General features: G+C 39.1%; 1 long non-coding RNA gene across 4 annotated transcripts in view; it reads left to right on the top strand.

Moving 5' to 3' along the window:
* Positions 1 to 2,641: 2,641 nt before the first annotated feature.
* Positions 2,642 to 25,149, top strand: part of LOC127561793 (uncharacterized) — a 61,786-nt gene continuing 39,278 nt past the window's right edge. Inside the window, exons 1-2 of one of the 4 annotated variants that reach the window (XR_007953536.1) lie at positions 2,642 to 2,832; positions 20,677 to 20,787. This is a non-coding gene — a long non-coding RNA (uncharacterized LOC127561793). Of the gene's footprint in view, positions 2,833 to 6,834; positions 6,931 to 20,676; positions 20,788 to 25,149 lie in introns of all 4 variants that reach the window. The other 3 variants (XR_007953534.1, XR_007953533.1, XR_007953535.1) reach the window with 3 other exon arrangements.

Below are 25,149 nucleotides of genomic sequence, written 5' to 3'. Positions count from 1 at the left end.
TTCCAAACTGTACAGTTGAGTTCTCTGATCTTGAAACATCCCATATCTGGGCACCAGTGGATAAGAAAGGCTTCTGAGCTAAAATAGCCTGTAGTTCTATCTTAGTCAGCACCTGACCCTCTCTTGATTTGTGGTTCTCTCTTTTGCCTTGTGAGAAAACTTAGATAAGCATTATCATACATTAGAAAGAAACTGAATTAAGAGTCAGAATATTTAGGTATGATGACTGGCAGGTTTGATGACATAAGGGAGTAAGCAGCTATTAATCACCTGCTATATGCCAAATATTGTGCAACACCTCTTAAAAACGCTTCCTGATTTGATCCTTACAACAAGAAACTTCTCTTGGTTTCCCCATCAGTAAAAGTGAGAGACTTGGATGAATGGATCTGCAAATTCTCTTCCAGCTGTGAAAATTGCAAACTCTCCCAAATTTGTTACTATTTTGTCACTTGAAGACTAGTGGTCCCAGCTGCCAAGATTATTCCATATTTCCAAATTTCACCTCAAGCATGACCAAGTTTTTTCTCACTGTTGGCTCATTATCTTCAATATTGCACACACACAGCAATGTGTCACCATATTCCAGAATCAGGAGAACAAGCAATCAGGAAAATCTTAGGATTGTGGTCCAGATCCCTCCTTAGATATAAGCAGTCAGGCCCTTCTTCTATGCCAGATACTTGCTATAAGCAAAGACTAGTACAGTCCCTGCCTTCAAGGAGCTTCAATTCTAATGAGAGGAGACAACCTATCAAAAGGAGCTGAAAAAGGACTAGGGAAAAAAGTGCCTTACTAAAGCATGGTGGTAAATTCTTGAGAGCCAGAAGCAGAGCCAGAGAGAAATGAAGGGGCAGTTCTGAGTCCCTCCCCAAAATGAAGACAGATTGCATGAACCTGGGTCACTTAACATCTCAGTGCTTCAGACATTTGTTGAAGACTGAGGAGGATTGGTAGAGGGAGTTTCCTTACCAGGAATTTCATATACTATTGAAATCATAGGTCTGACAAAAGAAAAAAAAAAGAAAAAAACCAACAGAACTGGGGGTGGGGTTGTACCCAAAAAAATAAATAAACACAGAATCCAAAATAGTCCCTGACCTAATGGACTCCCAAGTTTGATTGAGGAAACACAATTCTTGGTCACAAGATGCTCCTTGTCTGATGGGATATGCAAGAACCAGTAAGCACAGAGAAATCTGGAACAAGGGGTATGGGTCATTAATTAGTTGCCTTGCCTTCCCCTCCCCCATACATGTCTATAATGACATCAAGTTTGCCCTGTTGTGGGTCTCCTGGTGAGCCTGGGCTATTTTGAGAAAGGAACCCTAGCCAGTCCAGGGCAGGAGGAGCTGGCAGATTCCCGGATTAAAATAACCCTGACCTGGGTGTCATTCTTCAGACATGCTTTGCTTCCCTCCCTGAATAATTATCATGCGGCCTTTTTCATCCTGCATGGCCCAGGCAGAGCAGCAGCTCAGGAGGAGCTGGCAACAGCTAGTGGGGAGAGGGACAGGAGGAGAGATGGGGCATGCTACCTAATATGGACAGTCCAGGGCCATTGATTTTCTTCCCTCTAAGGCTTAACATGGGCTGTTCTCCCTTCCTGGAACACAATGCCTCTGGGAGAGTGCCTTCCCAAAGTGACTTCCATATTGCCTCTTTCAGGAAGTCTTCCCAGAGTGACTCCATCTAGCTGAAGTCATCTTCCTTATATATAATCCTTATAGATTAACTCCATCATTAACATGCATAATGTTTGGTCTTTAGCATTCTTTCTTTCTTTTTTTCTTCTTCCTTTTCTTCTCTTTCCTTTCTCTCCTTTCTTTTCTTCATTTTCTGAGATGCTAAGTGGCCCAAGATCATGTATTTTGTTTTCCTCTATTCTCCTCTCCTCTCCTTTTCTTCCCCAACTCTTTCCTTTCCCTTTCCCTTTCCCTTTCTATCCATTTCCTTCCATTTCTTATTGTGTTTATGTCTATTATTTCTTGAATGTGTCCCAAAGGTTCTCTGAGGGCAGGTGTTGTATCTCTCCTATTTCATAGGGAGCTATGTAGAGATAGAGACTGTGTTTCATACAACGAAGTAGCAATTTCTCTAGAATAGGGACTCTCTTTTAGTCCCCTGACCCTGGCCACAGGGGAGATTACCTGAAGGCGAACACCAAATCTCCTATTTAGTAAGTTCTCAAATAGTTCTTTTAGAACTTAAAACTGAGCCCCAAAGCAGCAGTATTTAGGCCAGCAGTCAAGATTTAGGAACAATCAATCCACAATTATTTATTTTTGCATTCCATACCATACAAACTTAGGGGATAAAAAAGAAGGCAAACATAACAACAAATTTCCCCAGTGGATGATGGTGAAAGGTGGTGATGGGAACTGGTGGTGATGGATGCCTTTCCTGTTTGCCTCTTTTTCTGGGAGGAGGTCAGGGAATATAATACTGATATGAATTCCTAGATACTTGGGTTCATTATGTTTGAATGAAGAGAAGAGGAGCTGGAAAGTGAGTGAGTCCTCTGAATGAAGCCTCCAAGAAAGACCTTCTCTATCCTCCTAACTCCTTCCCTTCCTGTGTCAGGAAGTCCTTGGTTTATCAGAAACCAGATCTCTCTTGCAGCCACTTTGGATTTCATTTGTTGGAACTTTATGCCCCATGGCCTAGGAAGCATCTGAAGGGCCCGCCAGATGCTTGCTGGGCTGAGGTTTCACATGTCACCCAGAGCCAGGGAATAGGGTGGAAGAGTACAGAGGGGAGCTGGGGATGGGCTGAATACTATGGCAGGAGTAGGGGTTATAGAAGTTGTTGGAATAACTCATCAGCCAAATTGTAAGTTTTTTTTTTCTATTTCACATCATCCTCTTTCCTCTTCCTCCTTTCCTAGATAACACCCTTCATCTTAGGCCACCCAAGATAAAAAATTTTCTTGAACTCACCATACCCTGGCTCTTCTGTTCACTTTGGGGTATGGAAAAGGCAGAGGACAGATTTGCTGCTTATTCTTAGCCTTTGGAAAAGGTAGGTTGGAGGCTACCTTAGATCTTTAGATGGGATATATCTTTAGATAACATATGGGTGATCTGATAGGTAGTGTAGTGGATAGAATTAGAAAAGCTCATTCTAATGAGCTGTGTAACCCTAATCAAGTCACTTAACCCTGTATATCTCAGTTTCCTCATCTATAAAGTGATCTGTAGAAGAAAATGACAAATCATTCTAGTATCTTTGCCAAGAAAAAGCCCAAAAGAGTCATGAAGGGTCAGACCTGATTGAAAAAAATGACTAATCAATATAGGTGATCTGCTTTGATTAAAAGCAGTATTCTATTTTGAGGAGAGGAGGCTGGGCACAGAGGTGGAAATTACCCTTCAGCCTACAATTGCTGATCTTCCCCTGCTTCTTCCTATTTTCTATCTCAAGTTCTGGGGATAATGGGACCTAGAATGTTGGAACTGGAATTTAAGTTTGTCTATAGAGTGTCAGAACTGATCAATTAATAAATAATGTAATAAATACATTAAGAACCTACTATGTATTAATTACTGTATTAGGCTCTGAGGGATACAAAGATGAAAGTTTAACAATTTCTGTCCAAGGAAAGCTAACATTTTATTGAAGGTAAGGGGGCATCAAGGTGACATAAGGAAAAGAGCCTAGGTTCAAATCCCAACTATGCAACTGTCTGTGTCACCTTGTCACAGTGTTTGGGTCTCAGTTTCCTTCTCCGTAAAATGAAGGATTTGGGCTTGTTGACCCTTAAAGTCCCTTTGATTTCTAATGCCATGAGCCTCTGTGCCTGTCAGAATATAGAGCATGGAATTTCAGAGCTAAAAAGGACCTATTCCAAACCCCCTGTTTCACAGCTGAAGACTTAATTCTTCTCTCAGCTGTTCCAGCTAGCTGGGGGTACATAGTCAGCATAGTACATTAATAATAATAATAATTGTTAATACTTATGTAGTAATTAAAGTTTGCAAATTGTTTAAATATGTTATTTTATTTGATTCTCACAACTCAATGAAAGATAGTCACTATTATTATTTCCATGTTACAGATGAGCAAACTAAGGCAGAGTTAAGTGACTTGACTTGCCCAGAGTTACACAGTTGAAAAGAGTTTCTGGAAGAGCTGGGTTAGAGTCCTACCTCTAATGTTTACTACCTTGATTCTGAGTGCAGAATTACTTGTGCAAATAACTAATACTCCCTGTGCCTCCATTCTATCTGGAAAATAAGAGAGCTGAATTAAGCATCCTCTGAGATTCCTCTCAGTTCTGTAGCTATAATCCCTTAGAAGCTTATATGGGCAGCTAGATGATGCCATAGTGCACTGAACACTAGGCCTAGAGTCAGGAAGATTCATCTTTCTAAGTTCAAATCTGGCCTTAAACACTAACTAGCTGTATGACCCTGGGCAAGTCACTTACCACTGCTTGCCTCAGTTTCCTCATCTCTAAAATGAGCTGGCGAGGGAAATGGCAAACCACTCCAGTATTTTTGCCAAGAAATTGGGTTACCAAGAGATGGACATGACTGAAGAAAGACCGAACAATTATAATAGCTTATACAGTATAATGGCATGATCCTTCACTTTGAGGGATTAGGCTTAGGTAGACCTGTAAGAAGAACTATGTTTTATGGAGTTGGAGGGAAAAAACTGGGAAAGGATTCATTCAAATGAATGAATTAGGTCTTGTTAAAAAGGAGGACTGCTGATATTTAAAATTTCTGGAATTTCTTGGAAGTTGGTGGGAAGGCCTAAAGGGTCGTCCACTTTGAAGCCAAAGTTGGGTTTTTATAAGGCTAAAGAGAGGGTAATAAGGCAATAAACACAATAATAGTAAGAAGAAGAAGAAAAAGAAGAAGAGGAGAAGGAAGAAAGGGAAGAAGAAAGAAGAAAAAGAAGAAGGAAGAAAGAAGAAGAGGGAAGCTAGGTGGAACAGTGGATAGAGCACCAGCCCTGAAATCGGGAGGACCTGGTTCAAATCTGTTCTCAGACACTTAACTGTGTGACCCTGGGGGCAAGTCACTTAACCCCAATTGTCTCAGCAAAAAAAAAAAATAAATAAAAAGGAAGAGGAGGAGGAGGAAGAAAAATGAAGAGGATGAAGAAGAAGAAAGAAGAAAAGAAGAAGAAGAAGGAGAAGAATGAAGAAAAGAAGAGGAAGAATGAAGAAAAGGAAGAAGAGAAAGAAGAAAGAAAAAGAAGGAAGAAGGAGAAGGAGAAGGAAGAAAGAAGAAGGAAGAAGGAGAGGAAGAAGAAGGAAGAAAAGAAAAAGAAGGAAGAAAGAAGAAAAATTTAAATGTGAGATATATATGTATTATTTGTATATAGATAAAAATATCTATCTCTACATTGATTTCTGCAAGAAGAGGAGTAAGAGATTGGATCCAAGAGGTGGCCACTCTGCTTTTCTGAGATAGTAGTATCAGGCTAGAATTATCTCTATCCATCTTCTAAATATTGTTAACTGAAGGGAAATAATTTTTAGGTTCAAGCCATTCTTATGATCATTATCCCTTAATGTAAGGGTGTCCCAAGCTATATAGCGAAAAGTTTGACTTCCTTCTTTCCAAATTCCAGTTACACAACTTTGTAAATAGCAAACAACCCCTTTATTCAAGCCAATAGAAATAAGAAGTTACACAAAGCACAATATATCAGACAATGCCCAGAAAGAATGAGCTCTATTGCAGGAAGCAAGACATTTCAGAGACAGATAGACAGGCAGGCACAGAGAGACAGAGTCAGAGAGATCTTACCTAAAGGAGATGCCTCAAGATCTTTAGTGTAACAAATTGGGAATAGGGATATGATATAAGTGCTGTCTTCTCCACATGATGGCTTCTTCCCCTAGTCTTTCTCTCCCTCTGGGGACATCTCCCTGAAGGAACCTAGAACTTTGAGTCTCCTCTTACCTGGAAGCCCAGAGTTAGGATTTCTCCTCTGTCAAATTCTCATCAACTCTATCCTTCAAGTAGACTTGGAACATTGAATAATCAATCTCCACCAAGAAGAAAATATATGCAAATGAGTTTGAGATCCAGATTATGAAGTGCTTTATATGTGTTATCTTATTTGGTCCTCACAGCAACCCTGTAAGATAGGCAACAAATACTAAGGGCCAGGAGCTATTATTGTTTGCATTTTACAGATAAGATAAGTGAGACTGACTTGTCCACAGTCAACATAGCTAGTAAGTATCTGAAGAAGGATTTGAATTCAAATCTTCCTCTGAGTTGAACTCAGGTCCAACTCTCTATCATTCCATTTAGCTGCCTTATCCCTCTTGGAATCCTTGATTTCCAAGACTTAGCTGATGTACTATTTTCTTCATGGGCCTTTCCTGATATTCCTTTTCCCTTCTCCATCAGGTACTAGTGTCCTTCTGACTCTAGGTCGTCTTGTCTTTATTTTTCATGCTTTTTATAAATATTAAGTCATGTTTGTGTTGTCTCCCCCCATTAGAATGTAATACTTTGAGGACTAGTAAGGTTTTCACTTTGCCTTTGTATTTTTATTGCCTAGCTCTGTGCCTTGCACTGAGTGAGCACTTAATAAATATTTATTGAACTGACCTAAATAGTACTTCACATGACTCTATGGCACATGAATTCTAGTAAAAAAAAACTTTGGATAAGTGAAGAGATATTTGATTTTGGTCTCCAGGTGTGCTAAGGGAAAAGAGGAAGAGTGATGATCAGGAAAAGGTAGCAGTTCAGTAGACCTGAAGGCCAAAAAAGGCCTGCCCAGATTGCCCAGGACCCCCTTAAAATACATTGTAACCTTTTGGCACACATTCATAGAATGAATGGATTAATGACTTTCTAGGATGATGAAGCTGATTGAAGAAAGGGAGGAAGAAGCCCAAAAGTAACCTCTTTCTGACTACTCCCCAATCTATGAATGATGGCTCAACAGACCAAGGTCAGTTCACCTAGTTTCTATCTTCTCCACCCTATCTCCACCCCTGGCCTTAGCCCCAATCAATCCCAATGATCTAACTAGGAAAAAATATACCGGAATGCTAAGAGAACAAGAGAGCCTATCCAGAGAAAAGCAAACAGATTGCTGGAAGCTTGGGCTAACCCAGAGAGCTCCCACCCCTGGGGGCCCAGAGGTAGAAGTGGGATATGTGCCAACATGATAAGGAGACCTGGATTCCCGACAGGTGATCTCAGGGCCTTTCCTGGAGAGGGAAATGCTAGTGTGTTTGTTGCAGGGTTTGTTGTTAGTGGTAATGGTGACTATTTCCCAGGGAAAGTGTTGGGCTTCCTCCTATGGACACTGGGCTTTGGCTAGCTGATGTTCCAAGAACTTTTGCTATACATCTCCACAGTGTTCAGCATTGCTAGGAGGTCTTGGTGCTACCCACTCTGTGGGCTTAGGAGCAAAAGTATAGGTGTTGCATGGACAAACTCAAATGCAAAGACAAAAGCACATACAGATATACATATATAGACCTATGCTGAGGGCAAACAATTCCGGCAGTTGTATATAGGAGACAAAACCCCTAATACATATTCTATTATGCATATGCATCTGCCCACAGGTAACTATACAGTAACACATTTTGCTATAAATATTTTTCATTATTAAAGATTTTTTTCCCCGAGGCAATTAAAGTTAAGTGACTTGCCCAGAGTCACACAGATAGGAAGTGTTAAGTATCTGAGGTCATATTTGAACTCAGGTCCTCCTGACTTCAGGGATGGTGCTCTAAAAGCTTTTTATTTTCAAAACATATGCATACATAATTTTCAATATTCACTCTTGCAAAACTTTGGTTTTTTTAACTCTCCTTTTCCCCTCTTCCCCCCACAAGTGGCAAGTAATCCAACATATGCAACATGTGCAACTTTTCTCCACATACCAATAATCCATTTTGGTTGTCTTTTTTATACCCTCAGAACATAGCATAGTGTTTGGAATATAATAGATGCTTAATAAATGTTTATTGAGTTTGTTGGAAGAATTAGGATTGTCATAGGTGAGATCTGAGACCTCTGTTTCAAGACTCGATGAGTAGTATAGAGGTACAGTCCTGAATATGCTTCATATTCTGGGCCCTTATACTTTCCTCTCTTAAAATTTATGTGGCAGCTACATTGCACAGTAGATAAAGTTTTGGACCTTAGTTCAACTCCGGATTCAGAACATTTAAACCATCCCTTAACCTGTTTGCCTTGGACACATCTAGGTTGTACAGTGGTTAGAGCTCTGGGCCTGAAGTAAGGAAAACTTATATGTGGTTAGCTCTTTTCTGGTCCCATTGGTTTGTTGTTGTTATTCAATTGTTTTATTTGTGTCCAACTCTTTGTGACTCCATTTAAGATTTTCTTGGCAAAGATATTGGAGTGGTTCACCATTTCCTTCTCCAGTTCATTTTATAGATAAGAGAACTGAGGCAAATAGGGTTAAATGATTTGCCTAGAGTCATTCAGCTAGTAGGTGTCTGAGGGTGGATTTGAACTCAGGAAGATAAGTTTTCCTGATTCCACGTCTGGTATTGTACCTACTGTGCCACTTAGATGCCCAGAGATTCAATTTCCTTTGCCATTTTAAGGAAGACACCCAGTAGAGAAGGTACCTCTAATATAGCTAGATTATTGTGAAATAATTGACTATCCAAGCCCAGGAACATGTATCCCTCCTTACAATGAACTCAGGCAAATCAATTCCCCACTCCCTAACCCTTAATGTATCTCTTCATCCATTAAATGAGAGGGTTGGTCTGAAATTCTTTCTATCTCTTGATAGTATGACCTTGAGTCAAATTTGTTTCTAGCTGTGTAGCTGGGCAAGTCATTTAACCTCTCTGAGGTTCATTTTCCTCACTTATAAAATGGAGATAATAATCCCAGCTTGCCATTTTCTGAGAAGATCAAATGAGGTGGGGGATATAGAGGCACTTTGTAAAAAGCTGTATAAATGTCAGCAGTTATTAGGATTACCCAGCCCACATTCTCTCTACGTAACCCAGCCCTGTTGTGATGAAACCCAGGCCCCGAACAGAAGGCTTTTTGGCTGGCTAGGCTCCCATTATTGTTCTTCCTAGGAGATTTTTTTCTCTGTTACTACCTGTGGAGGGTGTGGAAGGGCTTTGAGAAGGGAAGGTTTCTCCCTCCATAGATCTGGGCTCTCACTAGTCTAGGCTTCTCTTCTCTCCCCTTTCAGGGGACACCACTCCCCCACCACAGAATGAACATCCAGAGCCAGCAACTCTCTGGTTCCCAGGATCACCTAATCAAGAGTGTGGAGGTACTTCAGAGGCCACCTCATCCAATTCCCTCATTTTACAGAGGTAAAAACTGAGGACCAAGGAGGTCACACATAGTTCATAAGCATCAAAGTCAGGTTCTCTGACTCCAGAGTCAGCAGCTTCTTCTCGTAAAGGCCAAGGGAATCTTGATATCTGAACGTGACCCACATTGGGCAGGTGACAAGTACACAGCCTCATTTTTTCCATTAGCTTGCCACAGGTGTAGAACTTTAAATAATCTCTTTCAGACACTCCCCTTTCAATCTACAGGCCCCTCCCTGAGCTTTGAATTTTGTGCTATCTTACTTCTTTCACTCTCTTACATCAAGAAAGAACTCATTCTTGCTCAGAGCTAGAACACAGTAAAGCAATTTTTCTGGTTGAGACTCCAGCACACCTCTCAGCTTCAAATCCAGAGCTCTTCCCTTAAAACACCTGAACCTTGACTCAGTAGTTCTTTGAAATTTTCCCCACAGAATTGAACTGATCAATTAATAAGCATTATTAAGCTCCTATGTGCCAGATTCTGGAGGTACAAAGGAAAACACACGAGCTCTGACCTTCAAAAAGTTTGTTTTCTATAGGAAAAATAATATGAATAAAGAAAGTGAATATAAAGTAAGCTTGAAGGAGCTAGCCTTAGAGTGAGGAGGTGAGTTCAAGTCTTGCTTCTGACATATACTGGCTATGTGACCCTGGACAAGTCATTTAACCCCTCCAATACCCCATACAATTCTTTAAAGGTATAAATTGCCTAGGGGAAGAATGGCAAATGTGATCCCAAACTCCCCAGAGTAAATACCAAGTTGTAGGTCTGGAGATACTAAGAGCTGGGATGATGTCGGAAGGCCTCTTGTAGGAAGTAAGATTTGAAGATGAGTTAGATAGGAGAAGAAATGTTATGATAGAGACTTAGCATTTATACAGCACTTTAAGTCTTAAGAATATTATTTCACAGGGGCAGCTAGGTGGTGCAGTGGATAGCGCACCAGCCCTGAAATCAGGAGGGCCTGAGTTCAAATCTGGCCTCAGACACTTAACACTTCCTAGCTGTATAACCCTGGGCAAGTCATTTAACCCCAATTGCCTCAAAAAAAAAAAAAAAGAATATTATTTCACATTAACTTCACAACAACCCAAGGAGGTAGAAACTGTTATTATGCCCATTTTATTGATGAGGAAAATGAGGCTAACAGAAGTAAAATAACAAGTCCAGGGTCATACAAGCTAGTAAGTATCTGAGGCTAGATTATGAATTCAAGCCTTCCTGATTCCAGTTCCAGTACTCAATTTATCGTGCTGCATGGCTACTCATTCAAGAGGCTAGTTTGGTCAGACAGAGCCAGATTATAAAGAGCTTTAAATGTCAAACAGAGGAACATGCACACACATATGTGCAAATATATATACATATGCACATGCATATACATATGTGACTATATGCATAGATAATATACATATAATGCATGCATATGGTATGTGCACACAATCCATATATAATGCAACTATATGCACATATGCATATACACATAGGCACACATGCATGCTCACATATGCATATGCATTTATATGTGAATACAAACACATACAAACATATCTATATCACATAAACACATGTGTGGGTCTGTCTGTGTGTGTCTCTGCCTCAATTCTATTCTCTCTCCAATTCATCTTCCTTTTGTTTAAAAAATATATGTATATGCATGAACATGCATGTACAGGGAAGAAATAGTATCCAGGACTTGGTAAATACATCCCAAAGCTATTCTGATAAGCCAGACTTGGTTGCGTAGAAGGGATCTTTGCCTTTTCGTGATCTGAATTGCCAAAAATTCGTTTGGTCTGTTCCCCAGCAAATATCTACAAGTGGTCTTTCCAAGAGCACCCCTAGAGAATGCAGGTTCTATGAGAGAAGGACTGGGTCTTAGTTAAGCTGAACAGCACCTCCCTCCCCTTAACCTAACCTTATCACAATGCCCCAAACACAGTAAATATCCACTAAATGTTTAATAATGTATTATACTGATGTTCCCTGAGGCGAACTTTAGATTCAAGGCATTTTTCCACATCCCCTAAAATTATATTTCATGGGCTTCCATCAATGGATTTACCATTGACATATAGGTAGGTGGTAAAATGGAGAGAGAACTGGAAAGACCTAATTCAGCCTCAGTTACTTTAACTGGCTATGTGCTTGGATAAATGGCTTAACGTCTGCTTCAGTTTCCTCAAATGGAAAACTTACTTCCTGTGGTTCCAGGTTGTTATATCAATGAGGTATCAAATGAGATAATATTGTGAAGGGCTTAGTCTAGTGCCTAGCATGTAACAGGTGTCAGAGGATCTAATTAATTCAAAGCAAATGCATGTGATTAAATGGTAGAGTAAGAAAAAGAGCAATAAAATATTTCCGTTATCAACACAGGAATGTTATTTCACCAATCCACCCAGTACCAGGAGTAGACATATCTGTATCCATATCTATATCTATATCTATATCTATATCTACATATGTGACTGAGATGTAAGTAGGGAAGGGCTGCTGATTTCTTCTAATGATGTCATGCTGCTGGTTTTCCAACTTACTCTGGGCACATCTCAGCTAGACTTACTCAGCTAGTCTCCTCTCAGTGCTCCTGTGCTATGGTCTTTGGGAGTTGTGGGATTGTAAAGTACAAAACCGTCAGCTTTTGGCTCAGCCCAAATCTGGGCTATTTCATCCTCTGAGAAGAGCAGGTGTGGCCATGATGCTTTTGCTTAACGTCTATAGGTGGCCCCTCTCCTTTTCCCTAACTCTTTAGCAAAGGCAGAACACTTTTACTCTAGGACTAGCAAAAATAGGTGAAACAAACATAAAAATCTTCCCAGTTTGCTCGCTCAGAATTTTGCTTACTGAGACATCTTATCATCCTAGCTGTATACCACACGTACGTGAAGACTTCCTCCTATGGAATGAGCACAGGAAAAGAATTTGTGTCAATATCTACAGAGGTGGCAGAAGCAGGAGTTGTGGAGTACTTAGAGCTTAATCAGACATTGAAGATGCCAGTCCTGGACCAACGCCCTGATTTTTGTCTAGTCACAGGGCTTTGATGACTTTGGAAGAGAGGATCAAGCTAATGACTTTAAAAGTAACTAATTCTGCCTCATTTAAATCCAATTCACAAGAAAGTCAAGACATCACCCTGTGATATCATCAGTCCTCTTCCAAAATGAAGGGCAAAGAGCCACAACATCATACTGGGAGAAGCGCCTTAATCTTAGATGTGAAGCTAAAGAATAGCATCTCCCTTGCTCCCCATTGTCCTTATGCCAATGGATAGGGAGCTGGAATGAGGAAGACCTGAGTTCAAATTCAGCCTTGGACATTTAACTGGCTGTATGACCCAGGGTACCTCACTTTAATTTCTATCTACCTCAAATATTAGGTCTCCAAAGCGCAGGGGTCCTCAAACTTTTTAAAGAGGGGGCCAGTTCACTGTCCCTCAGACTGTTGCAAGGCCAGATTATAGTAAAAACAAAAACTTTGTTTTGTGGGCTTTAAATAACTAAACTTCATAGCCCTGGGTGAGAGGGATAATCGTCCTCAGCTGCTGCATCTGGCCCGCGGGGCTGTAGTTTGAGGACCCCTGCTAAGGTAATAGATTGTTGTGAGTGAGGATGGGCTATGATATTTGAAAAAGTGGCTACCAAATTGCCTGGCACATAGTAGGTGCTATATAAATGCTTGTTTCCTTTCCTTTAACTTAATCTTTTCTTCAGGGCTTGCATTTCTCAGTTGTAGACCTCACTCTAATTTATAGTGATAATTTCATATTCCTCCCAGTTCTTAATCTTTGAAGGCCAGACTATAAACTATCTCATGCTTATTTGCCTAATAACTACCATATGTGGATTGAGTTTTCAAATATGAACTCTCTTCCATTTTCCTATGGAGATTAGTGAATAGGGCCCAGATGGCAAGATCATTGTTTCTTCTACAAGCCTAAATATATACCTGGCCTTTTCAGGTATTGATTAACAGCTCCCAAATTTAGAGGAACTTTGGGCATTGTCTTGCAATAAATTGAGTTGAATTGAATTGAATTGAACTTTCACAATTCAGCTTCAACCTATCTGTCTTAATCAGAGACTCTTAACCATTTTTGTCATGGATCTCACTGGCAGTGTGGTGAAGCCCATGAACCCCTTATCAAAATGTTTTGAAATGTATAACATGAATTACATAGGATTATATAAGAAACCAATGAGGGGATATTAAAATACGGTTATCAAAATATTTAAAAAAAAATAAACCAAGCTCATGGACCCCAGATTAAGAACACTTGTTGTATATGGATTTCACATTATTCCTTTGTACATAATTCTAGCCAGACTGGATTACTTTCTGTTTCTTGTAAATGACAGGCATCTCTGCTTTCTGCCTTTGTGTAACCCCTTCTCACCTCCCTTTTCTCACTTGAAATCTTGCTCCCTTTAAATTTTAGGCCCTGCCATTTCCTATAGGATGTCTTTTCTGATCCCCACAGTGGCTAGGATTTTTTTCCCCTCCCCTTTCCCTTCATTTTGTATTTACTTATCTGTGTATTTATTATCTCTGTTCTTTTCTCTCCCAACTCTTTACTTTACTCTGCTAGAGTTTTAGCTCTAAGAGAGCTATGTGTTTTGTTTTGTTTTTTTTTGTCTTTATATTCACCACAGACCAGAATTTATCCAATAAATACCATAGTTTTTCTAGTGGATGGACAGATCTTCCAAACTTTATGAGAGAAACACAATCTCTGCCTTATCCATTCATCTTGGACGAATTCCATCCATCCATTAAGGTTTCATTTAAGTTCTATCTCTGAGAAGCCTTCCCTAAAGGAAAACTAGAACCAATGCTTTCTACTTCTGAGGAATCTCTTAATAGAACTCATTGTCTACTGCACAACATTGTTTGGTCATTATTGTTGCTCAGTCATTTCAGTTATGTCTGACTATGACTCCATTTAGGATTTTTTTGGCACAGATACTAGAATGGTTTGCCATTTCCTTCTCCATATTACTTCACAGATAAGGAAACTGAGGCAAACAGGGTTAAATGACTTATCCAGGATCATACAGTAAATAAATGTCTGAGGTCAGATTTGAACTCAGGAAAATGAGTCTTCCTGATTCTGGACCTGGCACTCTTATCTATCTAGCTTTCTCGACCATTGCTTGGGCACTGAGTATATATAATCTGCCTGGTACCATTAATCATCTTTTCATGTGTACACCTAACCTCTCATGAAATCAAGGATTGTACTACACAACACAGTAAACTGCTTCACACCCCTAACAATCCTAGCATAATGCCATTCACATAGCAAACCCTCAAAAAATCCCTTTTTGTGGTTTAAACTAGAAAGAATAAGATCATAGATTCAGAGCGGGAAGGAGCCTCAGATGCACCCTTGGTATTACATCTGTATTGCTCTTCCTGAAACTCCAGCCTTCTCTTAATCATATTCTACTTGCTGCAAACCCAGAGAATCACTTTTCATTCTTGTTCCTCTCCTCTCTGTTCAGGGATATATCCCCCATTTCTACCTTTTTATTAAGGTTCCTCTGAAAGTCATTGGATTCTAGTCAAATTACTCAAAAATACTAGTGGACAGTGTGTTAAAATCTAGTGTTAGGTTTTATAGGAAAGTTTAGAAGGAAATTTAGTACCTGTCCTCAGAAAACTCCCAGTCTAATGGGATATATACAGTCCCTTCCCTCAAGGGAATTCTGAGAGACATTTGCCTTTGGGGAATTTCTGCTTTGGTGAAGGATTAAGGGACATAAAATATAGACACACAGATATATACATAGAGACACAAAAATACCTTATTTATTGTTGGTCAGTCATTTCTGGCATAGCTAACTCTTTGTGGCCCCATTTGTGGTTTTCTTGGCAAAGATACTGGGCTGTTTTGCTATTTCCTTTTCCAGCTTATTTTATAGGTGAGAAAACTGATGCAAACAGGGTGAAGTGATTTGCTCAGGGTCACATATCTAATGTCTAAGATTGGATTTGAACTTAGGAAGATGAGTCTTCTTGGCTTCAGACACACATTAAGTATCTATATCTAAAACTACTTAGAAATAGGCTCTAAAATGAGCAGAGTACACAGTAAGTCTTGTTATCTTGAGGTAGAGAGGCAGTTCGGAGAAGTGGAAGGGAATGGGGCAGGGAGAGGAGCACCTCCTTGTAGAAAGAAGATTAGACAGCCAGTGGATAAAATTTCTCCTTTGTGGAGATCATAGGATCATAAGCTATTTTATATTGGAAGAGACCTTATAGGTTATCTGTTATATCCCTATCCCATTTTACAGATGAGAATACTAAGGTCTAGACAGATAAAGTGTCTTGCCCAAAGTTGTACTGGTAGCAAGTAGCAGAGCCTAGATTTGAACCCAAGTCCTTGACTCCAAATTTAACATACTTTGCAGTATACCATTCTGTATATCATAGTCCACCTTTTTCTACTCAGGGCCACTAGTTTCCTTCCCCAAGGATCAGCCTCAGCCAATGTCCAGGGTAGCCTGGATGCACCAGCTTTCCTTGATATTGCTGTGGAACACTTTGGGTAATCTCCTCACCTTCAGTCTGGTTGGAGTACAACATATCAGTGTAATAAGTGAGGGGTTTACTCTTCACCCAGAGTGGTTCTTCCCACCTGGGTCTCTGCAAGATAGTAAAACAGTTTGGGGTGGATCTCCAAAGGTCTTTCTGGCTAGAAAGTGAGGGGAGGATTGTCATTGATCTGGTTCAGGTTGAATTGAGCCCAATGGAGTGATTGAATGTCCAGGTAAATAACCTATGGAGATTTCCTGAGGCCCAGTCAGGAATACCTAATATGAAAGAGTGGGCAAAAAGACCTTAATAGGTCATTTCAAATAAAAATTAAAAAAAAATAGGTCATTTCATCCATCCCCCTGCTTCCCATTGAAGGTAAGATTTAAAAACAAACAAAAATCTGTTTCTATTTCACATTGGATTCTTTGGTTCATAGTCCAAGCTCTTCCTCACATTTTAATCTCATTGTAACTCCTGATTTGCCTCCCCCTCACTATTATTTTTTGTAAGCTAAAGTTCTTCTTTTTTAAAAATTTTAATAGCTTTTTGTTTACAAGTTATATACATGGGTAGTTTTACAGCATTGACAATTGTCAAACCTTTTGTTCCAATTTTTCCCTTCCTTCTCCCCACCTCCTCCCCTAGATGGCAGGATGACCAATACATGTTAAATATATTAGAGTATAAATTAGATACACAATAAGTATGCATGACCAAACATGCTGTACAAAAAGAATCGCACTCTGAAATATTGTACAATTAGCCTGTGAAGGAAATCAAAAATGCAGGCAGACAAAGGTAGAGGGATTGGGAATTCAATGTAATGGTTCTTAGTCATCTCCCAGAGTTCTTTTGCTGGGTGTAGCTGGTTCATTTCGTTACTGCTCCATTGGAACTGATTTGGTTCATCTCCTTGCTGAAGATGGCCAGGTCTATCAGAATTGATCATCATATAGTATTGTTGTTGAAGTATATAATGATCTCCTGGTCCTGCTCATTTCACTCAAGCTAAAATTCTTTAACTTTTACTTTGACCTCTTGAAACTTCCTAAAATATTTATTATGTCTCTCCTCTGTTCAAGTACTCCCAAGGCTTCTTACTTCCTATACCATCAACATACAAACTTCTGATTTGGCCAACTTTTCATAACCTAGTCCCATTCCTCCCAGATTACCATTTAATTAGTTACTCAGTAAGCCTTTATTAAGCCTCTACTATGTGCCAGACACTGTGCTAGATTCTGGGGACTGGAATCCATATAAAAATTGTTTTTTTAAACAAATTTTAAAGCTTTTAATTTTCAAAATATATGCATGGATAATTTGCCAAACTTGACCTTTACGTAGCCTTGTGTTTAAGATTTTCCCCTCCTTCCTCCCATCCCTCCCTTAGATGGCAAGCAATCCGTTATGTGTTATACATGTTAAATCCAATATGTGTAAATATATTTCCATATAAAAATTCTTTCCAAAAAAGAGCTTATGTTCAACTACAGATATGCATAAGTAAATTTAAAAATTTGGGGTATATGAATGTAATAGAATGTTATTGAGCTATAAGAAATGATAAGCAGATTTCAGAAAAACTTGGAAGACTTACATAAACTGAAGCTGAGTAAATTGAGCAGAACCTGGAGAACATCGTACACACTAATAGCAACATTGTACAATGATCAACTTTGAAACTTAGCTCTTTTTTAGCAATACAGTGATCCGAGATAATTCCAAAAGACTTGAGATGGAAAATGCTATCCAAATCCAGAGAAAGAACTGATGGAGTTTGAATGCAAATCCAAGCATGCTATTTTCACTTTGTTTTTGCTAGGATTTATTTTTTGAGGGTGGTGGTGGCTTTCTTTTGTTCCATTTCTTCTTTCACAACATAAGTAATGTGGAAATATACTTAACATGATTGCACTTGTATGGCTTATATCAGATAGTTTGCCATCATTGAGAAAAATTGAAACCTCAAAATATTAAAAACTGAAGTTGAAAATTGTCTTTACATGTAATTGAAAAAATAAAATGCTATTAAATAAGTAATTCTAAAAAACCCCAAATGGTGTAACTGTAAAAAGAGATTAGAGGTGACATTTGAGGTAGGGCTTCCAATAGATAGAGATGAGGAGAAACCACATTCCAGACTGGGGGAATAGTCTGTGTAAAGATATGGAGGTGGGAGAGTGCCAGGTATGAAAACCACAAATAGGGTAGTTTGAGATGGAAGTTAAATCTCCTGAGGGGAAGTAATATGAAATCAGCTTAGAAAGATAAACTGGAGGCAGATTGTGAAGAGCTTTTATCTCCTCACTACTCCTTAAAATATAATCACAATTTCAGTTAGGGCAGTCTCCTCACTGACTCTAGAACATGCTCATTGGTGATTTATTGAAGCAACATGGAACAGTAGAAAGAACACTGACTGAAATTAGAAAGCACTTGTTACCTAGATGATCCCTCTCCTCTCCTCCCTTTGTTTCCTTCTTTCTTTTTTCCTTAGAACTGACCTCATTCTAAACACAGTCTAAACAGGACTATCATCTCCTGTGTTCTAGTCATTCTGCATCTAGATATTGCCCGAGATTCCCTTGATTCTTTTTTGACTGTCATATCACATTATTGATTTATATGGAGCTTGAAGTCCACTAAACCTTCTGGTCTTTTTCAGATAAACTACAATTTGCTCACACCTCCCCTTTCTTATGTTTGTGAAGTTTATTATTTTTTAACCAAGTATAAAGATTTAATTTGTTTCTATCACATTTTGTTTCAGGTTCAAGTCAATATTTTAGTCTGTTAAGATCTTTTTGGATCCTGACTCAATCATGCAATGTATAAAATGTGCGCATTTGAGAAATATCATCTATGCTTTCATCTAGCTAAATGATAAAAAGGCTAACCAGTGCATAGCCAAGGACAGATCTCTGGAATATTTTGATAGAGACCTCCTTCTAAGCTGCCATTGTATCATTCATTAATGATTACTCTTGGGGTTTTGCCATTCAACCAGTTCCAAATCCACCTAATTCTATTATTGTCCCACGAATATCTTTTCATCTTATCTACAAGAATTGCATGAATGACTTTGTTAAATGCCTTCTCAAATCTTGGTAAACTATTTCTAAAACATTCCCTGATCTACCAATTTGGTAACATTATCAAAAAAGGAAATGAGATTTGTCTAGTGTGACAAGGTTATTTTTAAAAAATATTTTTATTGATATCTTTTGTTTTTAAATGACCTAGATTTTCCCTTCCCATTCCTCTTTCCCTTCCCTTTCCTCTTCCCCTCCTCCTCCTCTCCTTCCTCCTCTTCCTTTTTCTTTTATTTTTCCTAATTACAAGGAAAAACATTTTTAAACTTTAAAAAAATTTTGAGTTCCAAATTTTCTCTCTCTCCCTCTCCCTCCCCCTTCCTTCAGATGATAAGCAATTTGATATAAGTTTTACATATCAGACACCATATTCTTTTTTTTGTTGTTGTTGTTGTTGTTGTCGAGGCAATTTGGGTTAAGTGACTTGCCCAGGGTGTCACATAGCTAGGAAGTGAGAATAGATTTGAACACAGGTCCTCCTGACTTCAGGGCTGGTGCTCTATCCACTGCATCACCTAGCAACCCCAATTCCACAATTTTGCAATAGTTTGTGAAGTATTCAATCTTTGGTTGGAGGTTACTTCATTTGTGGATCATCCTGTGAATTCTCTACTATCCTGGCTATTTGCTTGGCAGACAACCCAGAACAAGGCTTTTTGCTGAGATGTCTTCCTTCCTTCCCCTCAAATGTTTCTGTCTTATCTCATTGCTCAGATGCCATGTTTTCAGGGAAGGAAACTCATTCTAACACTAGTCTTAGCCAGATGGAATCAGAGAGGGAAATCAGTCTTCAAAAAAAAAAAAAAAAGCCAGTCCCCAAATGTGCCTTACTGTCTTCTAGTCAAAAAGAAATTATTACAAATTATCTATCATTTTAAATCATTTACTTTATGTTTTTTTCTCTTACTATCCTCCTCAGATTCTGCTTCTTTCTCTCTTACTCTCCCTCCCTCCAGTGTAGCAGTGGGATTCCTCCTAAGTGGCTTTCAGGAACCAGAATTCCTTCAGCACAACATTCTCATGCTCTAAGGCTCTTTTCCCTCCCATCTTTTCTGAGTTTGAGATCTGGGGAGATGAAAGCATGATGGGGATGACAGAACTCCTAGAGACTCTGTCACAGGACCTGGCCTACTGGAGGCATATGTCCATCCATCTTGAATGAAGGGGTGACCCATCCCTCCTGCCCTATTTTTGATAATAAGATTTTTACCCTTTGTCCTCTCCTCTTCTTTTCTTCTTCTCTCTTGCCTTTCCCCTTCCCTCTTCTAATAAAGTAAGAATTATAGTATCATCTCAGGATGTTAGTACTGGAAGGGACCTTGGGGTTCATTATCATTAAATGGTTAAGGAAACTGAGTTCCAGAGAAAAGTGACCAGCCCAATGTCACAAAGCTAGGTTTTCTGATTACAAATGGACTCACCCATATTCTCCTCTAGAGAGATCAGTTAATGAAAGAAAAATCAAGTGAAAACCTGTTGGTCATGATCCTCTTTCCTCTTCTCTGTTCCAGCTCTGTCCTTCCCCTCCCTCATCTTAGGGCTTAATGATCTGAGCCTCCAAAGATTGCTATCATTCATACTATCTTCTCTGTGGTTGTCAAAGTACAGGAGTCATTCCTGGTCAGAAGCTACTCTGGAAATTCACTTCCTTAACCTCAGACTTTCCCTTTCATGCCTGTATTACCTTTCAGCTCCACGTTAATATTCATCTCTCATTCACCTTCTAGAAATTGGATCCAACCCTGCTCTTTTCATTGGATCTAGATTTGGAGTTGGAAGATGACAGAACCATCTGAATTCTTGTCCAGAACAAAAGAGGAATTTGAATTCCAGAAATAGTACGTGATTTGGCTAAGGCCATACAGACAGTAATAGACAGTAAGCTTGAATTAGCTAGGTCCCCAGGCTCCCAATCCAGAACTGTGTTCCTGGGACAAGAACAATGGAAGGGTGCATGTTCGAGGTCCCAGTGGAGAGTGATTATTATAGGGAAACCAAATATAAGGAAAACCTCTGGTTGTCTTAATTCACTGGAGAAGGAAATGACAAACCAGTGTTGGAGTAGCAAATCACTATTTCCTCAAGGACAGAATGAGAATGGGAGCAAAGAGTTAAATGCAATTGAATAGACTGAAGAGCAACAATATCTTTTACCTCCTAAAGCTGTTATGTAAAATGCTTTGCAATCCATAAGATGATATATAAGTACTAGATATTGTTATTATTAATAGGAAACTGACTCAAAAGAACAGTATATAAAATGACTACAATAATGAAAATGAAAATGATACTGAAAAATATTAGAATGTATATGAAGTTCAAGGCTAATGAACTGGTGGACTTTAGATTTTGAATGCTGAATGTGGACATGTGCAACATATCAAATTCAAATGCTGGGATGGCTTGTTTTTCTTAATTTTTTTTCTTTTGTTAACAAGGCAGGAAAATGCTATAGGAGGATATTATTAGGAAATGATGACAGTTTGAAAACATTTTATTTTTTAAAAAATAAAAATAATTATTTAAAATCATATTGTACTTTAGTTTCTAAAACCTTTTATCATAGCAACTGGTTAGCATAAAATTTTGATTCCCATTTGACAGATAAGAAAACTGAGGACAGTGGCTTTACCCAAAGAACCAATAGTCTAATGCAAATCTGCTCATTCTAAATTTAGGGATTTGTGCATTGTGTCATGTCTAATTGCAATTGGAATTGTGGGAGACTTTGAGGTCTTCCCCACTCAGATTGATATTTTGTGGCTTTCTTTTGTTCCAATTCCTACCTAGCCCTTAGATATTGAATAGACATGGTCTCAAACAAACTGAGACTTGGGAAAGAATTTAATTTAGAAATTTAGAAAGGAATTTAATTTGTCTTTCAGTGCTACCTTTGGGGCAAGTAGTAGGGAAATGTGTAGTCTGATTTAGACCACCAGGGAATAATTAGACTCCATTTCTAGGCCTTTCAAAGTCAGACATAGAAGAGGAAAACGAAAGTAAGATTCAGATAATGGGACAGGGCTAAAGAGCTAGGAACTCTTTGTAGGGCATGGATTCTTAATTATGTTTCCAGGTGTGCGGATGGTACTCATGTAATATTTCATACTCTCATGCCTTCTATCCTTCATATTCAGTAAGACATAGCTGATTGGTTTCACTGGAAGGGGGCAAAAGGAAATGGGCAAAGATCTAATAATCCACACCATGAATTAGACTGAAACTTAGGGCTTTATTAATACCAAGATCACCAATGTAGGTATTAAATCAGGAAACTGGTGGCCCACTGGATAGAGGGCTGGACCTAGAGTAAGGAAAAGCTGACTTCAAATCTAGCCTCAGACACTTACTAAATGGGCAAGTCTATTTATCTCAGTTGGGGATAATAATAGCAACTAACTCTCAGGATTGTTGTGAGGATTAATAAGACAATATTTGTAAAAACCAGGTTTTCACAGGCTGTACAGTATACCAATGCCATGCCAGGAAATTGAATCATTTCTATTTGAATTGTCTTAGGAAGATTCTGAAGATCATTTGGCAAGATAAAATACCAGACACTGTGGTCTTTTCTCAAATTAAATTGACAAGCATTCTAACTCTACTGCAGAGAGCACAACTCTGCTAGGTTGGCCACATTGTTCAAATGTCAATTTTTTGCTTGCCAAAAGACTATTTTATGGAGAACTCACCCAGGACAAATGCTCATAAGGTTGTCAGAAAAAGAAATTCTCTTAAGAACTTTGGAACTGACTGTATGACATTGGAGACACTGGCACAGAGTTGCTCTCATCAGAGAAGGTACAGCACTCTATGAGTAAAGCAGAAGTGAATTACTTCAGAAGAAATGTTAATGCACAAAGCTACAGAATTCACCCCAAATGTTCATATGAACTATTTGTGCCTCACCAGTGGCAGAGCATTTAGAGCTCATATTGATCTGATCAGTCACAGTCATATATACTAACTTGACTCTAACATAGTGATGTCAGTTGGACTTCTTCAAGAACAAAGGAAATGGCCAACCAATTTGTAAAACACTTAGCACAGTGCTTGGCACTTTGTAGGTAATATATAAATTCACATTCCCTTCTCTCTAATCTCAAAACAAGAGCTTTCAAATACAGAACAAAATGTTTTTTTTTTAAAAGAATTCCTTAATATATATAGAAGAATTGTACATGTTTAACATATATTGGATTACTTGCCATCCAGGGAGTAGGTAGGGGGAAGGGAGGGAAAACAAAATTTGGAACACAAGGTTTTGCAAGGGTCTTGAAAACTATCTATGCATGTGTTTTGAAAATAAAAAGCTTTAAAAAAGAATTCCTTAATTCCTTTGGGATTGTGAGTTTTAAATGTCAGAGACAGGACTTCTATGGGGCTGCAACTAGAGCAGTATGATAATATTTCACATCTAGTTGTGCTTAGACAAGATGTCATTTCCTTTAAGAGAACCTCTCTGTGGTCTAGCATCTTATTCTGTCCATCAACATTACTCTTTCTATTTGTGGGATCTTAGATGGGTCACTTCTTCCTTGGCCTCAGTTTCCCCATCTGTAAAAGGAGAGGCTTGGACTAAATGATCTCAAAGATCCCAGCTCTAAAAATCCTATAAATCTAAAGTTCTCTTCTGCTTCTCTGTACAGATCTCATCAGCCAGGGTCCATCCATCTGACCATGTTTGTGTAGGATCTATAGGATATATAGATTTTACTGCAGATGAGCTGGCCAGCAGAGGGAGTATGGGGCTTAGCTCTTAGAAGCTCAAGTCATGGGACATTTGGGGGAAATTCCCTCCAGATATTTGGGAGGAGGTGGAGACATGAAGGAATAGCAGGAAAGGAAAAGAGGAAACTCTAGCCCTAACATTGCGCAAGAAGGTAGGGAATGGGAATAGGAAAGGGCAGGCCTGAAAGGAGTCAGTGGCATCCTTTGGGTTTTGCCTAAAACCCCAGTAAGTCTGTTCATGGGGTTGGGGGTTTGGGCAAGAGCCCAAACCAAAGAATCGTGCAAAGACAGATCTTTTGCTTTTTCCCATTTCCAGTAAACAAGAGTAGTGGGACTGGAAAAATAGATGAATCTGTCCCACACTCTGGAAAGGGTGTGTGTGTGTGTGTGTGTGTGTGTGTGTGTGTGTGTGTGTGTACAGGAGATACCAATATACTTTTCCATGTCACTAGGGTTCCACCAATGACATTCTCAACCTCTATTACTCTTGGGAGAGAAGGGGCGATGCTTGCCCTCACACTACAATATAGGAGCCTTAGGGCAGGATGCTTGGATTTTGGTCCAAGCTACCTCAGGAAACACAAGAAAGTTTCTTAACTTTTTAGCCATAGTTTCCTTAGCCATAAAATGGGGATAATGTAACTCTTGAGTATCAAGAGAGACAATGTTATATAAAGAGCTTTTGTAAAGTCCTGCATTAATGTGTTACTGTTATTATATCGTTACTTATTACTTGACCAGCACTATGTAAGATCACATAGAATATGCCAGAGAAATAGATGTCTCTGTCCTCAAGAAACTTATAATATAGTTAATCTGACAAATCCTACACAAGTGATGAAGAGAGGGCTTAGTTAAAAGTCAAAAGACAAAAGGCTTTTTCTTTAATATTCACACAACGCTATTATTTACTAACTCTGTAACATTTTACAAGTGACTTCACATTTCTGGGTCTCAGTTTCTCATCTATAAAATGAAGAGGTTGGATTACATAGTATATAAGCTGTCATTTGCTCTCCCAGAGCCAGTCTACTTTCTGTCTTTGTCTTTTTTTCTTTTCTCCCTCCCATCCCTACCATCTTCCCTTCATTCTGCTTCCCTTCCCTCCTTCCCTCTTTTTTTTCTTCTCTCTGTTTCTTTCTCTGTCTCTCTGTCCCTCCTTCTTTCCCCTTCTCTCTCCCATTCCCTTTCTCTCTGATTTGTCTGTCTCTGTCTTTCTCTGATGCACCCATTTCCTTCCTTCCTTTCTTCTTTCCTTCCTTCCTTCCTTCCTTCCTTCCTTCCTTCCTTCCTTCCTTCCTTCCTTCCTTCCTTCCTTCTTTCCTTCTTCTCTCCCTCCCTCCCTCTTTCTTTTCCTTCCTCCCTCCCTTCCTTCCTTCCTTCCTTCCTTCCTTCCTTCCTTCCTTCCTTCCTTCCTTCCTTCCTCTCTTCTTTCCTTCCTTCCCTTTCTTCCTCCCTCCTTCCTTCCT

Source organism: Antechinus flavipes, chromosome 4, assembly GCF_016432865.1.
Source record: "Antechinus flavipes isolate AdamAnt ecotype Samford, QLD, Australia chromosome 4, AdamAnt_v2, whole genome shotgun sequence".
NCBI classification, from domain to species: Eukaryota; Metazoa; Chordata; class Mammalia; order Dasyuromorphia; family Dasyuridae; genus Antechinus; species Antechinus flavipes.
The sequence above is the reverse complement of the archived record's forward strand: the minus strand, read 5'-3'. Positions and strand labels throughout refer to the sequence as shown.